Here is a 19629-nt window from a genome sequence, read left to right as displayed (position 1 = left end):
TAATTTTCGGAGCGTAATTGACGGGACGATGCGTTTTTTTTTTTCATCTTTCAACTGTTTGTCTTTACTTTTGTAAGCATGAAGTGTATGTAGTTGTAGCGTCCAAGAATTTTTTTTCGAAATGAATTTCAAAATCAGAGAGCTAAATGAAGGCGACATTTTAACTACTATGTGTAAATTTGACCTCATTTTGACCTTTAGCATGACAACTCTTTTTTCAATACGATATTCTAACGGTTCACAGCTACAGATGAAAGAATTCACAAATGATGAGACATAGCTAATTCTAAGTCGCCGCATATTTGAGAGTCGTAAAATTAATGAGTTTTTCCCGTTTCTTTATTTATAGAAATTTTATCGACTGGCGGGCGAGTGATTTACGATTTTAGTCGCCCCCAAGAAATTTTCAATCGACTGTGGCGACCGGTCGTGTAAAATCTCAAAGACTACATATATATATATATATATATATATATATATATATGTGTGTGTGTGTGTGTGTGTGTATATGTGTGTATATATATGTGTGTGTATATATATGTGTATATATATGTGTGTGTATATATGTGTGTATATATATGTGTGTATATATATGTGTGTGTATATATACATATATATACATACACATATATATACACATATATATACACACACACATGTATATATATACACACACATATACACACACATATATATACACATATATATATACACGCACACACACATATATACACACATATGCACACACACGCATATATACACAAATATACACACACACATATACACATATATACACACACATATATACACATATATACACACACATATATACACACACATACACACACACATATATATACACACACACATATACACACACATATATATATACACACACATATATATATACACACACACATATATACACACACATATATATATATATATATATATATATATATATATATATATATATATATATATATTAGTTTGTATTTCTCGCTGCTTTTACTGATCGCTGTGGAACATTCCAATCTTTTAAATAATGTTTCCAATACTTTTTGAAAAATGACTGATCAACCTTAACTAAAAATGGTAATCGTTCGTATTTTTACAAACGTCTACGGGTATTTATACAAAACAACTTTGAGTACTCTAAATCTATCAACGTTTAAATAATCTATTCTTCTGTATAAAGCAAAAATGTCTTCTGAACTTTTTAAAGTATAGTTGCAAGTCTTTTACTGCATAGTTAAAACCTGTGGAAAAATCTGCATCTTAGTTTTCTTTAACATAGGTTGTAGACGATGTCTGCTCACTGTACTCTAGCTTAATAATACTCCAATTTCATAGATTCTTTTGAATTAATCATCAATTTCATTTAATGGCATCTGTGGCATATTTCTCTTATTTAAAAAGACTGCTTTAATATTTAGTGCTATTGGTCACACGACAAAAGGAGGGTGGACTTGTAAATTCGCTCTTGTCCGTTCGTCCGTTTATCTGTTCTTCCGTTTGTTTGTTCGCATTTTTGTCAATAACTCCGCCTTGGGACTTTTTGGAAATTTTGCACAAACATTATACATAATATGAGTAAAAAAGTAACAGAACGGATTTCCGGAAAAACTCCATTTCCCGCTTAGCGTTGCCTTTCGTGTTAAAATGACTAAAATTGACACTTTTGTGCTTATTAAAAAAAAATTGATACCTTGGATTTTTATAAAACTTTCTGAAAAGATGTAACTAATTGATTTCTATCTAATTTTGTTTGTCTATACTTCACGATAATTCTTTTCTCCTGAAAAGTGTGAGTCTTATCTATATATGGTTTGTAACAAACAACGCCGAGTCACACAAAAAGTCCGCAATAAGGTTTTGGGGCCGTTTCGTGCAATTGTCGAAAAAGTTACCTGCCCATGTCATTTAGTATACAGTCGCGGTAACATCTTTCGACATACAGGCAGGACTTGTGGTGCAATGGATAACGCGTCTGACTACGGATCAGAAGATTCTAGGTTCGAATCCTGGCAAGTTCGTAATAATTTTAACCATCATTTTATCCAAGGTTTACTCATTATCCTTACCCTTAGTTAGGGTATTTTTGTTTTTTCAGTGATTTTGTTTTGTGCATATGGGAATTTCTCATACTCCGAGTTCACAGGGTAAGAGTTGATGGTAAGACGATGTTCAATGTACTTGATGTTGAGTGTACTCGATTTTGTGTTTGACTCGGCGTTGTGTGCGCCGATGCGGCACAGCCGCTAGTTATTAATATTGTGAATAAAGTTTGAATCCATCTAAATTAATAGTATCAGGTTGACGAGAAAATTGTTATGGTTTTAAACTTTTAAATTTTAGTTCAAACAAAAATTTATGGATCGAAATTATCATCATCATGCAGTCCGTCATCTTGACGATAACTATTTGGGACCTCACTAATTTATCCCTTAGTGTTGGCGTAGTCTCACTCCATCACCACAGGGCTCTCCATCTTGGCATCAAACTTGCTTGCGCAGTTTAGGTGCAGTATTGTTGCGTATCAGATAGACACCCTCTGAACCTTCAATATTCATGTCCAGTGGAAGGAACCCGCAATGACTGGCAGCAGAAGAGACTGCAGCTTCTAACCGAAAGTAATCTCAGTGAAGTAAACAGTCGCCCTATCGTGTCCGCTACTACGCCTTTTCTTTCTGGATGAGGTTCCATAGCGTTTTAAGGAAAACTGCAATGCAGTAGTAGGATATGAAGTCAGAATTCTCATCTCTTAGCCTTTTGCTGTATTAATGCCCACAGGGCAGTGGTGTTTGAATTTGGAGTTGGTTCCCTTAGTCTTCGACCAACCAAGAGAATCCACAAGACAGTGGGGTAGGGTTTGGTAGTGTGATAGGACATGTCCACACATCGGTGGGCCATAACGCACTACCTCTGGGGTCCGCTACTACTCCGGGATCGCCTACAAGTTTAGCCTGGCCTGCAAGGCACCCAGTTACCGTGTATGGCCAACTTGGAGGCACTGTAGGAGTCTTGATGATGGAGAGGCTATGTACTGGCAGGGAGGACTTATGCATAGTTGCTCCCTTTTCACCACGTGGTTAGCCAGCGGTGTTAGCTGGAAGCGAGAAGGCATGCAAGCATGAACTTAACACTAACAGACCTAACATACTAGACGCATCCCATCCCCCTGCAGAATTAAGAATCCATGTGTGCGTTTGGATGTATCGAAATAAGCACTATCAAAATCACCACAGTTTTGCCAACGCAAAACAAGTGTATTTATGCATGTAAAAATCTTGCGTTCTGCTTACGATGAAACCACTGAAGGCGTTTTTGATATCAGGTCTTTGAAGCATTTCTCACGCAAAAAGTTGTCGAGATGCTTGAAAAAAATGATAGTCGGTACATGAGAGGTCTGGAGAGTATGGCAGATGAGGCAGAGTTTCTTAGCCCAATTCGTCTAACTTCAGGGTCAGTTTAACAACATGCAGCCGGACATTGTCGTGGAGGAGCATCGGGCATTTTCTGCGGACTAATGCTGAGTGTTGTGGAAGTTTCTGATGCATTTCATTCATTTGTAGGCAGTACTTCTTCGCCGTAATGGTTACACCTGCATTCAAAAAACTGTATTGGATGAGACCGGTCACAGATCACCAAACAATCAGCATAACCTTCTTTTGGTGCAACTTTGGCGGGAAGTATCGTGCAGCTTCATCGGCGTCTAACCACTGAGCTTAGCGTCGCCGGTTGTCGTAAAGAACCCACGTTTCATTGCAAGTAACAACCCGGTCGAGAAACGGGCCGTTCTTGTTGCGTAAAAGAGATTACTTCATAGGGGCGTTTTTTTTTGTTTGTTTTGTTTGTTTTTTTTTTGTTTTTTTTTTTGCTTGTTATCCAATTCGAGAGAATTCCATGTATCAAGTTTTTTTTATCTTTCCAATCTCTCTCAAGTGGTTGGAAATCGTCGTATACGTTACGTCTAATTCAGAAGCAAGTTCTTTAAGAGTTGTGCATGGATTGGTTTTGATTAAGGCTCTTAATTCTATTGTTGTCAACACCCGATGTCTGACCCCTACGCTTATCATTTTCACGACACATAGCAGCCACGAAATTAAACTAACATTGTGCTATGCGATCAATAGTGGTTTCTGGGCCAAACGCTTCATTGATATCGTGAGCTGTTTCAGCAACTTTTCAGCCTAGCTTGAATTGAAATAAGAAAATTGTGCGAATTTGTTTTTTTTTTAATCTTGTATTCAACATTCAGAAAATATATAATTCCTTTAAGACAATTGTAATTAAAACGATTAGATAAAGGGAAAAACGCTCTTTAAAATGATATATAAAGTAAAGGTATTATAACGAAAGATTATTTGAAAATACATTTAAAATTAAAATAAAAAAATCCCGCAAGAACTTTATTGTCAATCTAATATTATCTTGCCCACATCGTATGAATCCGAAAATTCTATTGTTGACATTGGTTTCACCGATACATTTCATAGTTAGAATTCTTTATAGAAAGACACCGTGAACGTACGGGAGTGACCACATAAAGATATCCAACATCCTAAGTGAAAGTAATTTTCGTAAAACAGAGGATTCGAACTCGGAACACTCTGGTCGTCAGTCTGTGTCTTTAACCACTGAACCACTGTCACCTTCCTAGTTGTATTATGCCGGTCGTTTTATATGGTCAACTAAGGAGGCATATCAGCTGTTTCGTCCGTGTCAAAGCTGTTATAAATCTGATGTTCTGATTACTTGAAAACTACGATGGTAACGTACTTTCATTACTAAACGCGTATATTAAATAGACCCATCTTAAGAACATCTGATGTTGTTTGATGAGGTGAGAGTAAAAGCAAATAGCCAGACAGTTGCACTTGTCAACGGTCCCTCATTGCCGACAGTTCTCGTATACCGTATTGCGACGAGCACTAATTGGGTCAGATTCTTATTGGGTGTGCCTTTCTTTTATCGTCTAAACATTTTGTATGTGCCAAAATGAAAAGAAAAAAAGGAGAGCATTTCAAACGACGCACTTATGTCACCAGATGTCAACTGCAAAAGGAGGCGAGGTTTGTCAAGCTGGAAGTGTCGGCATCAGTTTTGACGATGCACAGAAATTAAACATAAACTGAGAAAAGAAAAGGGACGCTGCCTGAATGACTCGCCGTTTGTGTTGGTTTCCGATAGTTTCAAAAGAAATATAGTAGACCAACCAGACGAGGACAAATTGCTTCGGCGAGTTCTTAAAAAAACATACGATGTACCTATTTACTATGCCTCCCCACGGGACAGAGTTAGACACCAGGGTCGTTTTTTAACGTGGAGAAAACGTACAAAAATAAAAAAAAAATTGTCTCAGTTGTGAAGGACTGCTCCTCCACCGAAAGAGAACAAGAAATTGAAGTGCAGCATCTGAAGAAAAGGTACTACACTTTGATCTTGACGAAAAGGCCAAGTTGTTGTAACTGAATATTTTCCAGCCAATATATGAGTTGTTTTTGTTTGTTTTGTTTTTTGTTGTTGTTGGGTTTTTTTTGTATAAATTGTTTATACTATAGAATCATCGCTTATCAAGGCCTGAAAGCTACACTCAAGGATAAGGGTTAATGGGTGTCAGGTGAAACAACACCACGACGATCGGTGATGGTGAAAATTGTACAGGTGTTATTTTATTTTAGACTAGCCTTTGTGTCCGGTGTTGCCCCGGTGTTTGGAGATGTGTGTTGAGCAAAGAAAAAAAAAGTGGTAGTAGGTAGGCAGGCTCGAACCTGTATCGTGAAGGAGTACCCAGTTGAAGGTGAAGAAATTAATGTTTTTGCCAATTTTTCGATATTTGTCAACTGAAGGGTCGAGCTTCAAAATGATACCAGTATCGTGAAAATCCGTCGCATCTGTCGGAAGTTTTAGGCAGACAGACATACATACATAACTACATACCTACATACATACATGCATGCATGCATACATACATACATTTAAACAGACAGGTGAGATTTATATTATAGAAAACGAACCATCAGGAACTTGTTTACATTGAACTGGAAAACTGCCATGTTATAGTTAGCTGGAAAGCAGCTCTGCGGTATTGTGTTCAACAGATGAGCACTTCTGGGGAAAAAAGCTTTGCTCGTAGAATTTTCGTTTAGTTTTTGACACAGATGGAGAGTCTGTTGCATCGTCTATTAATTTATTCCCATTGGAGACGATGTAAAGAAAGAATTTCCAATCTTAAATATAACACACTGCCTACCAAGCTTCATCCTTTGTCCCATCGTCGCAATGTTACCTTATTGTGCAAGTACTCCCACTCAATGCTGCAAGTACTCCTACTGAATGCTCTCTGATGAACTTACTATGCTTGTAGCTCTTCAAGGTAAATAAACCCAACAAACTCACCAAGCAGCAAATAGTCGAAATTCCAAGATGCCGTAATAATATTTTAATAGCTTCTTTCCTCGAGTTACTTGCATTTGGAGAGCCTTTCGTGCTTCCCGTTTTTCTGACAGTATCAAATGCAGAAAGTTAAATGTAATGTGAACGAACATCTTGCTGCACAGCTTCCCACTTGGAATGCACATATATATCAGTCCCCTAATTCACAGTTTCTTATGTTTCAGTCGCAATATACCCATTTTTGGGAGAGGGGGTGAGGTAAAAATATAACAACATATACGTATGTGAAACCTAGAATTTATCGTGTTAAATAACACAAAATAGAAGGAATGGACAGGGTTCAAAAGAGAGTCGCCAACCTGATAGGTCCTGAACTGTCATCTAGGCTTCAGCCTCTGTCCCATCGACAAAATGTTGCATCCCTCTGCCTGTTCTACAAATACTTCAATGGTGAATGCTCTGACGAACTGCAAACACTTGTACCTCCCCGACGTAACTACCCCCGACAAACCCGACAAGCTACTAAGTCTCATCCCTTTACAGTAGAGATCCCTAGGTGCAAGAAAGCCTTTTACTCCAATAGTTTCTTCCCCATAACTGCGGGTCTTTGGAACTCCCTTCCGGGATTCTGCTTTCCCAACTGCAACGATATGCAGAAGTTCAAGTGTAATGTCAACAAACATCTTTCTACTCATCTCCCTTCATAATGACCCCGCTAATTAAGTCCCTAATAGTAGCCCCCTGCTTCAAAGTGGCACTGTGCCTTGTTTGGGGTGAAAATTGAATTAAAAAAAATTAAAAAAATGTATGAAGTCGAAACTTACCAAAACGATTTTAATAGATGATGTATATAGATGAGCGTAGTATTTAGACTGAAGTATTTTGTAGAAATTTCAATGAAAATGCGATTAAAAGTAATGCCAAAAAAAAACGATTCGCTTGAATAGCTAATATCTTTCTTTCCCCGCTACGTTGGGGTTCATTCTTCCCTGACTTCTCTAGTAGGGTTTTGAACCCAAACAGTAACAGGTCTATGTATTGTATAGGTGACGGACAACGCCACAAAATAATAGAACCGGGCAAAACCAGTTGTAAAAAATTCCCTGCAACTTCTATCTCACAGAAGAGATGTTGCGAGTTTGTCTCCGATGTATCGTTATTTTCATGGAAAGTGTTCGACTGAGCTTCAGTCTATGGTCCCCCCCTCGCCAAACTTTTACAAGAAACACTCGTCTAGCTGAAAACACTATTAATAATTCCCCCCAATCTTTATCTGTGCCTAAACCTAAACGTAGATTCCATGAACAAAGCTTCTTTCTTAGAACTGCACGCCTGTGGAATTGTCTTCCATTTTCCTGCTTTCCGGCTGACTACAATATGGTTGTCTTCAAGTCTAACGTAAACAAGTTCTTGATGAGCCGTTCCATATAAGGTAACAAATTTACCGAATTCCATTACTAATTATTACTATATTGTCCAATTTCTACTGTACACTTTTTAACCCTTATCCTCGAGTGGCCTCTTGACCTTGATAATGTGGTGATGCCTGTGTAAAAAAAAAGTTAGGTTGCTGTCGACGACGTCAACATTACATTCCAATCGAAGAATCAAGATCAGGAAACAATGAGAGAAATATCAAACTCTGGATTACAATTGCTAAACGTCTTTAAAATCGATGGTCAAAATAAGAGAATCATTAAATTCTGATCAAGAAATGTATGGCGATGTAAATATAAAAACAAGTGTAAAAACGACAATATGACAGAGAGAGAGAGAGAAGAGAGCGAGGCCAGACACACTTCTGCCATCGTCCGATCAACTATCCCCATACTGAGCCGAAGTATCTCGCTTGTCCGATTATCATCTGTAAAATAAATCAAATTTTGTTGATATAACAAGTTGGTTGATTACAAAAACCACCGTCAAAAAAGTGTATTTCATAAAAATGCGTCTATAGAATATATAAACGAAATACAACATATGTCAGCTTAACCAAACTTAGAGAAACAGTAACCTGATCCACAAAAAAGTTTTTTTTTCCGCGGTAGCGCACTGAAAGGACAGTAGAACGTACCCTTGCAACCCTCCGTTTCTTTGGCCGGGGAAGGTGGAATAAACAACTTAGTGATTCACATACAAGCATCATGACTTTTGCGAATATCTACACACGCACTAACCAGAACAAAGTAAACTAACAAACACACTGCCATATTGTCTATCACTCACATATGCACATTCACACTAACACACACACACACACACACACACACACGCACACACACACACACACACATATATATATATATATATATATATATATATATATATATATATATATATATATATATATATATACATCCCACCTCCTCACTGCTTATTCACTTGCTTACATTCAACAATTTCCTATTAAAAACACGAGTTGTAAAATTTTTCTTACTTGACTAAAAATGATTTTTATCTTCTTGTAAACTTGTAGTTTAAATGTTTTTAATTATATATATATATATATATATATATATATATATATATATATATATATATATATATATATATATATATATATATATCACAGCTTCTCTTTCAATTTTCAGATTTTAATCACGTCGAAGCGCACTTTATTTCCTTTTGACGGATTGATTGTTGCTATTTCTTCTGATGAGTTCCTATTTACTATGCCTTCCCACGGGACAGAGTTAGACACCAGGGTCTAAAAATTGTCTCAGTCGTGAAGGATTTCTCCTCCACTGACAGAGAACAAGAAATTGAAGTGCAGCATCTGAAGAACAGATGGTATTTATTTGCTCCCCCACCGAGCAAATTAGGCACAAGGCCAATTTTTAATGTGAGGAGTGAAGGGAGGGGGAAGGGAAAAAGGGGACCAGCTCCCGAGAGGTGGGAAATGGGAGCTGGTTAAGGGTCAGGTATGTGGGGTTTCCCCCACATCTGGTCTTTGCTTGCAGTATCTGCCGGAACAGATACTACACTTTGATCTTGTCCCGAAGGCCACTGATGGTATTTATTTGCTCCCCCACTGAGCAAATTAGGCACAAGGTCGTTTTTAATGTGAGGTAAAAAACCAGCTCCCCTAAAAGTAGGCAAAAAGGGGGCACTCTGGTTACCAAAAATAATAATTTTCCCAGTATAGAGGGTTTCCCCTCCATTGACTGGTACAAATTATCTTAAGTGCAATATCTGCCGGAACAGATGGTATTTATTTGCTCCCCCACTGAGCAAATTAGGCACAAGGCCGATTTTTAATGTGAGGAGTGAAGGGAGGGGGAAGGGAAAAAGGGGACCAGCTCCCGATAGGTGGGAAATGGGAGCTGGTTAAAGGTCAGGCATGTGGGGTTGGCCCCACATCTGGTCTTTGCTTGCAGTATCTGCCGGAACAGATGGTATTTATTTGCTCCCCCACCGAGCAAATTAGGCACAAGGCCGATTTTTAATGTGAGGAGTGAAGGGGAAATGGGGACCAACTCCCCGGGGAGTAGGGGAGCTGGATTGTGACAATTGGTATGAAGGGTTGCCCCTACATTGACCAAGGTCTTATATGTGGGGTCGCCCCCACATATGGTCTTTGCTTGCAGTATCTGCCGGAACAGATGGTGTTTATTTGCTCCCCCACTGAGCAAATTAGGCACAAGGCCGTTTTTAATGTGAGGTAAAAACTAGCTCCCCTAAAAGTAGACAAAAAGGGGGCACTCTGGTTACCAAAAATAATAATTGTCCCAGTATAGTGGGTTTCCCCTCCATTGACTGGTACAAATTATCTTAAGTGCAGCATCTGCCGGAACAGATGGTATTTATTTGCTCCCCCACTGAGCAAATTAGGCACAAGGCCGTTTTTAGTGTGAGGTAAAAACCAGCTCCCCTAAAAGGGGTCACTCTGGTTACCAAAAATAATAATTGTCCCAGTATAGAGGGTTTCCCCTCCATTGACTGGTACAAATTATCTTAAGTGCAGTATCTGTCGGAACAGATGGTATTTATTTGCTCCCCCACCGAGCAAATTAGGCACAAGGCCAATTTTTAATGTGAGGAGTGAAGGGAGGGGGAAGGGAAAAAGGGGACCAGCTCCCGAGAGGTGGGAAATGGGAGCTGGTTAATGGTCAGGCATGTGGGGTTGCCCCCACATCTGGTCTTTGCTAGTCATAGCTAGTCATAGCTTGCAGTATCTGTCGGAACAGATACTACACTTTGATCTTGTCCCGAAGGCCACTGATGAGTTAATGGCAATAGATTCACTTATTGATACAATAATTAAGTGATTGATTTTGCGCTACGAAACAGAGACTGCCAAGAATTGTAAATGTCAAGGAAATTAAAGGAATAAATTATAAGATGGTCAACATCATGAACTTGGGAATATAGTCTTGTCATTTACTCACTATATATATATGTGTGTATGTATGTATGTATGTATATATATATGTGTGTGTGTGTGTGTTACGTTGTCGTATCATAAAATGAGCGTTTGTTGTATATTGGTTGAAATTGGAATGCAGATGATATATTAAAACGTGTCTATTTATAAAGGATTGGTACGTTGTGTGTGTCTTCGTCTAATGGTCTTTCTATTACATATGTTCATATGTTGTTAAGGGTGAATATGTGTGTGACATGTCATTTGAACATACCTTCTGCCATTTTGTTGGTCCATCTGGAAATTCTCGTCTGGGAGGGAGACTCGATACCTGTTTTTGGGGACGAAGATTTATTTCACTCCAAGACAAGAAATTGGTTCTATAGTTTATTTCACTTTCCCAGATGTCTTGCAGAAGGTGGAAAGTGAATTTGGCCTGTGTTTTCTTCTTCTAGGTCTTATTTCTACCACATCAGCGTTCGTTGCCCACCCCCAGCGAAGGGGAGGACACAACGGCAAAGCCGTCCGCTCTCGTCCAAGTCGCAACCAAATCTCACCGATTCAGCTAACCTGATCACATGACTCACACGCAATCAAATCAGCTGATATTGACTTCCGGTCAACGTGTCTACACTATAACTCACACATCTCCCTCCCTCCCTCCCTCTCTCTCTCTCTCTCTCTCTCTCTCTCTCTCTATCCCTTCGCTAACATATATATATATATATATATATATATATATATATATATATATATATATATATATATATATATATTAGTGTTTGGACGATTCATCGGAATCGGAATCGGGAATCGAAAAAATCGGACCATTTTGGGGTATCGGAATCGAAAAATGTGCGCATATTTTCCGATGCAAAACCGATTCTTTCAATTGTTCTTTTTATTGACACGTGTTTAAAGGAAAATCTTTTTTTTTGTTCATAAAAAACAAAAAAAAAAAGTAAATATTTATTGATTTTTAACTACTAGTAAAACTCAAATCGATTGATGATCACCCACAAGTGTACTTTCTTCGTTTAGGAAAATATCTCCACATTTAACATGCGTTTTTACGACAATCAGGGTCAAAATAACAACTCTGTAGTTCATTATTTAGAGATTTATAAAGAATCGGAATCGGTAATTGTATCGGAATCGGGAAGAATATTGAAATCGTTCCATCACTAATATATATATATATATATATATATATATATATATATATAATTTTTTATAAATCTTTTGTTATTTAATCATGTTTTCCTTGAATTATCATCCACAATCCATGTTAAGATAATACTTTAATCTGGTTACATAATATTTCTCGATGTTTATATTTATTTCAATTTAATATTCATGTATATCTGTTGAATATACTTAATTTACTTCCTTTGATATAAGGTAACTTTTATTTTAAAAAAATCTATATTAATTGCAGGTGTTGTTCTTGGCAATACCCAAAGACGCTATCGTCGTCGAAATTACCCTAGCAAAACCAGGAATCAAATCACATATCAGTATCCTCGATCTTGTAGATATTCTCCTGGTACAGTTGATTTCCTAATGTTCTGTTGACACCTTTACCATAATTAAATGATATTAATTAAATTTTCGCAATTTCTGTTACGACGTTGTGAGTCAAAGGAAAAGAACTTATTACTGTAAGAGTTTGGTTACTCCTACTCTTAGTACTGAAATTAGTAATTAAATAAAAAAAAATAGAATGGATAACGTATATAAATCGTGAATATTCACAAAACAAACTTATAATTTCTGAAAATATGCATTGATAAGTAGAACCAAGAGAACACGGATCGTAGCTCAAAGCAAACAAGATGCGCTGACGGCAACTGGCGTGCACAGCCTCAGCTGTACACGTATATGTGAATCTTAACTTGTTTGGTGATCTGTGACTGGTCTCATCCAATATAGTTCTTTGAATGCAGGTGAAACCATTACGGCGAAGAAGTACTGCCTACAAATGAATGAAATGCATCAGAAATTTCCACAACACTCAGCATTAGTCCACAGAAAATGGGCAATGCTCCTTCACGACAATGTCCGGCTGCACGTTGCTAAACTGACCCTACAGAAGTTGAAAGAATTGGGCTAAGAAACTCTGCCTCATCTGCCATACTCTCCAGACCTCTCATCTACCGACTATCATTTTTTTCAAGCATCTCGATAATTTTTTTGCGTGAGAAATGCTTCAAAGACCTGATATCAAAAACGCCCTCAGGGATTTCATCGGGAACAAAACGTACGTTTTGTGTACGCTTTTTTTCTCTTTTTCCTCGCAATGTGAGATGCTGGGTTATCAGTGCTCTTTATCTATAACTATGCCTTGGAATTTTTTTAAATTTTGCACAAACATTAAACATGATATGAGTACAAAAAAGTCACAGAAAACTCCGGTTGCCCCCTATGGGTTCCTTTCTGATTAAAATGGCTAAAATGGACACGTTTGTGCTTATTAAAAAATTGATGTCTTGTATTTTTATAAAGTTTTCTGACATGTTGTAACTAACTGATTTCTATATAATTTTGTTTGACTTCGCGATAACCTTTGGGTGTATCTCAGGAGCTACTTTAGGGCTAATAAAACACTCCATTTTTAAGACTATTTTACCATATTTGTCCAAAATTTCTGTGTATGTCTATTTAGCAGTTGTGCATGGTGCTGAACTCAAATTTAAATATGTTAAGCCCTTGGATACTTTTAGGGCTAAATAGGGGTGGGGAAATGATAGACTTAGTCTTTTTTGCATGGAGCAGAACTCAAATTTACAAATGTTAAGGCCTAAAACTGCATCGTTTGTCTATTCTCACCAGGATTTGACGTCCCCTGGGCACCGTTGGGGATAAATGAGGGAGGGGGCAAATGCTGAACTTAGTCATTGTTCATGCCTCGTTCACTGTACTCTCACGAGGGACCATGCATGTTTTATTTCTTCATTTTAAAATTGTATGGGTGTATGCAGAGAGAGAGAGAAAGAGAGAGAGGGGGGAGAGAGAGAGAGAGGATTGACAAAGAATTTTTTTGTAGCGGACATGAACAACAAAATCTTTTTAAAAAAGCAAATTAAATAAACAAACACCGAATGACGTACCTGGGGATTCGAAATTATCTGTATGCCAACGCTAGAAGTGCGAGCATGCTCAGACAGTATACTTTATATTCTCGGTCACGAGTTCTATATGCACATTTACCAGCTGAGTCAAGTGTATATATTGAATGATCTTAGCAGTTGAGCGGTTTGGGTTTCTTCTCTTGCCTTTGTAGTTGAATAGTGTTGTGGTGCGAAGTGAAGGAAGAGATTACCAATTTGCGTCTTTTTTTACAATGGATTCAGCAGTTATCAAGGCCCAACGATCACTCAAGGACAAAATTTAATAAGTTTACGGTAATTAGCCAGACAATAGCATAGTAATCGTAAGTAGTGGAAATTTTGAATAATTTGATTATTTAAAGGGATGGTTTAGTAAGAACTTGTTTACATAGGACTTGAAGACGACGACATTGTAGTCAGCTGGAAAGCAGGCCAGCGGATCAGATGTTCACAGGCGGGTAGTTCTATGAAAAGAAACTTTGTTCGTCGAATCCGGGTTTAGATTAAGGCACAAATACAGATGGGGGGGGTTGTTGATAATGGTTGTAGAGACGAGTGTTTTTTGCGAAAGTTTAGCATAACTACAGATGAAAATCCTGATATAAAACAAAATAAAATTAAATGCACTTGACAAAAAGCAAAGAGCAACAAACCATATCAAAAGACAGCTGGAAGCTATTTGCATCCTTATACAGTCTTAACTCGGTCCAACCGGGCGCCAGCTCTGATCCCGGGCTAAGTGTAGTATATGTTCTGGCAGATACTGCGATCAATGACCATATGTGGGGGAAACCCCACATATAAGACCATTGTCCTTGTGGCAATCAGTTATTGGTCAATGTAGGAGAAACCCTTCATACCAATTGTCACTATCCAGCTCCCCTACTCCCCGGAGAGCTGGTCCTCATTTCCTCAATCTCTCCACATTAAAAAATGGCCTTCTGCCTAATTGGCTCAGTGCGGAAGCAAATAAATACACAGTCCAAGGAAACAGTAAACCTGGATATAGTAGTTAACTTAACGACCCCTATCTGGCAGGTTGTTTTACGAAACAGAACGATGATTTTTATCTGTTGAGACAGAGACGAAGGTGGTGCATATTTCGCCAGAGAGATCACGACTATTTCTTTTTTTTTTTTTTACTTGCCTCCCTAGGAGGGCAGAGATAGATACAAGGTCGATTTTTAATGTAGGTAAAAACCGGCTCCCCAAAAAGGGGCATTCTGGTTAGTAACAAAAATAAAAAAATGTATCAGTCATGAGGGATTTCTCCTCCACTAACTGAGACCAAAAATGTGAAATGAAAAGTGTAGCACAGATACTACACTTTGAAATAGTAAATACTTTATTCGGGCTAGAAAGTTCAACATGAACAAAAAACTTACGCACAAGGCCAACTCCAAAGGGGAGAAAATGGGATGTCATTGGTCTTCTTTATCACTCCAGAACTAAAAAAAAGTTTCTCTATGCTAACATCTTCTTCCACCATAATACCGCATTCATCCTTTCGTACTGGGGGACGTCCTACTTAGAACCCAATTCTTTAAAACATTTTTTATTCAAATGTAAAAACAAAAAAGATAACAATTATGATGATACAATAATTCATTTGTGTCGTGGGCGTGGAAGAGAAAATCCAACAGTGGTTAGTAAACCCTCACAACTCCATCTAGTTGATAGACCGCCCGTTCCACTTCGGATTGTAAAGGAACCTGAGCTCCGGCGGGACAGTCTCTAAGTGGGGATGCCCTCTAGATGGGATGAAATGAAGAAAAGAATTTTTAAAAATCCTGGCCCGAAGGCCAAGAACCCTTCACGATTTGTTGCTGGTTTTAAAAATTTCTGAGAATGTATATTTACATTTCTATTGATTGTTTTTTGTGCTAGAATACAGTCTCCTTGCACTCATTACTTCTTCAGTGATAATAGACATATACTTGTAGTAGCATCTGTAAGAGACGGTGCACTATTACTCACTTGTATCGCCCGAGTAAGACGTATTTGAGCTTCGAATATTATGTTAATTTAAATACTTGGTCAGAATGTAATTCTAAGCATGGTGTCTTCATGTCAGGGTGTCCTGACAAACAAGGATACTCGAATGGCGGGGGGTAGTAAAATCATTTACACTTGTATATCATTTTGAGGCCATAATAAAATACACTGCCATTAGCTGGGTTTTTCATAACGTATAGCAGTAATTAACTAATTACGGCCGTTATATTAATATTTTAATTAAATTAAATGCTCTCTAACGAAATGTATCCTGTTTGTAAACGATTAACATTATAAACAAAAATAATTCACTCTGACTCACAGATAGTTAGGCGTACATAAAACTGTCTAGGCAAACACACGCATGCGCAGCGTCTAAATAGTTTATTTATTTATTTATTTTGTTATTCAAGAGAACTCAATAGCCGAAGAGGCGGGGAGCGATTAAACTGCGCTTTATGGAAGTAGCTAAAAAATACATTATAAGTAAGGCTAGGACAACAGCATATTCTTTTCATTGTTTTTACTCTCGAGTGTGTATTCGTTGATATCTTATATGCTTTTATATAGAGTGATGTGGTTCTTGGTTGATTAACTGCGTCTGTTTCTGATATTATATACGCAAGAGTCAAAACAATGAAAAGTTGTCATAGCCCTAATTATAAGAAACATTGTTTTCCTATGAATTTATCGCTACATAGGGAGTTGACGTGTTTTAAGTTCGAAGTGTTTTAAGTTCGAATCCAATTCGTTCCACAAAAATCACTTTCACTTAGGATGTTGGGAACCTTCTCGCTGTCCCTCCTGTAAGTACCCTATGTCTTTCTAAAAAAAAAAAAATCTGACTCGAAAAAATATGAGAGAAACCAATGTCAATAACAGATCTTTGGAATCATACGATGTGATGTTGATCAGTATATAAAAGGAGAACAGGCAAAGATAAATGTTTATTTTTATATTCAAATCCCGCGACTATTTGATTATACTGGCATCGCCGTTTGCGTATGTTCTTACAAGGAATTCACCACTTATCAAGGCTCAAGGCCACTCGAGAATAAAGGTTAATAAGTATAAGATGGTCAGCGAGACAACATTGTAGCAATCGGTAGTGGCAGAAATTGGGCAGAATTTGATTATTTTAGTGGGCGGCTCAACAAGAACTTCTCAGACGTAAAGCAGACCAGCAGAACAGCTCCACAGGCGGGCAGTTCTAGGAAAGAAACTTTGTTCATGGAATTTGCATTGAAATCTATGGGACCGACAGAGTGTAAGGGGAATTGTTGACAGCGATTATAGCAAGACTAGTGTTTTTTGTGATCGTTTTGCAGGGGTAGAGAATAGATTGAAGCTCAGTCGAGCACTTGCAACGAAAAAAAAAAGAATGACAGAGTAGAAATAGACTGTGAGAAAGAGGTAGAAGATAGGAGGAAAGGATATTACTTACTAGATTTCGAAGTCGGTTTTGAACCATATCAAGGCAGGAAAAGGTGCTTAGAGCAGCTATTCTCCAGATATCGCAATAATACATTTTGTAAGTCGCAATTTTACTGTTTTTAAAACGAACAGTTTTGTTTGTTTTTCATACAGAATTTTACATTAAATTATATACTGGAATTCGTGGCAGATGTGCATCCATTATTAGATATGTTTACTCTCGAGGTTAGATTATTGTTACTTCTAAATTAATCCTAGTTTATTTTGAAGGTGTTGGCATGCGTTAATGTAAGCAAAAAGATCGGAATCATTTTAGCTGTTTGTTTTGTTTTTGTTTGTTTTAGGTTTAAGTATCCTGCATTGACGGAGTTCAAAATAGACTTCGTTATCTAGTAAGCAATGTCCTTTTCTTGTTTTCCAAGTAGTCAAATCTGGGATACATATTGGCCATACAAAACTCACGCCATCTTTCATACTCAAACAGAAAAGGCAACCACAATGTTCATTCTGTCAAAAGATTTGACCTGTCAAACATCTTTTTGTAGAATGTAGAGTGCTGGATACCGCTAGAAAAAAATATCTTAAATCTACAAAGTGAAGACAACTGCTTGGATGATAATTTCTCTATTACGAGAGTAGCAAGCCTATTCGAAAAAAATATTTTTAAAAAAGGAAAAGGTTTCCCTCCCCCTCACATTAAATAAATTAATATGGTTCGATATCCTCATTAAACATCTCATCAAGCAAACAAACAAACAAAACAAAAATAACAACTTCTCTCTACAAAACAAGTGAACGAAACATATGAACAAATGTTTGAAGATATAAACACCTTAAAACCCGAATTCTCTTTTTTTAATGGTCAAATTTAACACAACATAACCCAAAAAGATTTGGATTTAAAACAAAAAAAAAAGACAACTAAACGGAACACCATGAATAGATACTTAAATATATCTAAAAAAGACTAGAACATAATATTTTTTTCTTCTTAAAATCATTGGATTCGATATTAAATAACCCGAAAGGAGTTATTATGCCGTAAAACAAAAAACAACCAATCTACCAACCTTTCCTCTTCTCTGCAGCTTCTTTACCACAGAAGAAACGTTGCGAGCCTGTCCCTGCTCTATCGCTATGTTCATGGTAAGTGTTCGACTGAGCTCCAATTCGCTGATTCTGCACAAAAGAACACTCGTCTAGCCAAAATCACTATCAATAAATTCCCTCACTCTCTATCGTAGCCTAAATGTTAACATCGATTCCATGAACAAAGCTTCTTCCCTAGAACTGCCTCTCTGTAGAAGTCTGTTCCACTAGTGTCCTTTCCAGCTGGCTACAATATCACTATCTTCAAGTCCAATGTAAACAAGTTCTTGTTTAGCTATACTTGTAAATCATCAAATTATACCAAATTACTTCTACAAACGATTACTATGCAACTCTCCAAATGACTACAATACACATATTAACCCTTATCCTCGATTGGTCTCCGGGTCTTAATATGTGGTGACCCTTTGTAAAACACAAAAGTTAAATCTATATAGATAATATATAGGAGGTGATTACGATCCATGGATGCATCGAAAATAAGCGTGATTAGACGCAAGACGAGACGAATGAAAACTGAAAAAAGGTCTTTCTGTGTTTCCTATCATCACTATCACCATCATCATTTTTAGTAGTAGACGTAATACTACTAGTAATATTACATCTACTACTACACATACTACTACTATTACTACTACTACTACTAATACTATAATTATTACAATTAGCAGGACCCTTGGAACTTCCACGGAATAAGAAATATTTTAATCATCAAATATGTTTTGATAAAAGCTAATATTTTTCTGGATAACACAAAAAATAATTGGGGTGGGGGCAGAAAAGCAACAACACGCAGCAAATATGAGGTTATTAACAGTTCTTTGAAAATAGTGTTCTTTTCCTATAGTATTACAACACGGGTCATACATTATTATAATGATATTCGAAAACGAGTCTACATCACAGAGAGATCAATCTCATATTCTTGTCCAGGGTTGCCAGATCGACCATTTTAAAGCCAGATTTCGAAAATTTCCCAGTTTTAGAACAGGTTAGTTGTCAGAAATTGCGTTTGACTTTTTCAAAGCGTACGAGGCAAACTATTATTATTATTATTATTATTATTATTATTATTATTATTGTTGTTGTTATTGTTGTTATTATTATTATTTATTGTCATTATTATGATTTTATTATGATTATTTTTATCATTATTTTGATTATTATTATTATTATTATTATTTATTGTCATTATTATTATTTTATTATTATTATTTT

General features: G+C 37.1%; 1 non-coding gene across 1 annotated transcript; it reads left to right on the top strand.

Annotated features, from left to right (window-relative positions):
* Window positions 1-1963: 1963 nt before the first annotated feature.
* On the top strand, window positions 1964-2036 carry Trnar-acg (transfer RNA arginine (anticodon ACG)). The gene has a single exon. It is a non-coding gene; the product is annotated as a tRNA-Arg (tRNA).
* Window positions 2037-19629: the final 17593 nt, after the last annotated feature.

The sequence above is a fragment of the Euprymna scolopes genome, chromosome 22 (assembly GCF_053919585.1).
Source record: "Euprymna scolopes isolate OS-2025 chromosome 22, ASM5391958v1, whole genome shotgun sequence".
Classification (NCBI taxonomy): Eukaryota; Metazoa; Mollusca; class Cephalopoda; order Sepiida; family Sepiolidae; genus Euprymna; species Euprymna scolopes.
This window is presented reverse-complemented; position numbering and strand designations above follow the sequence as displayed.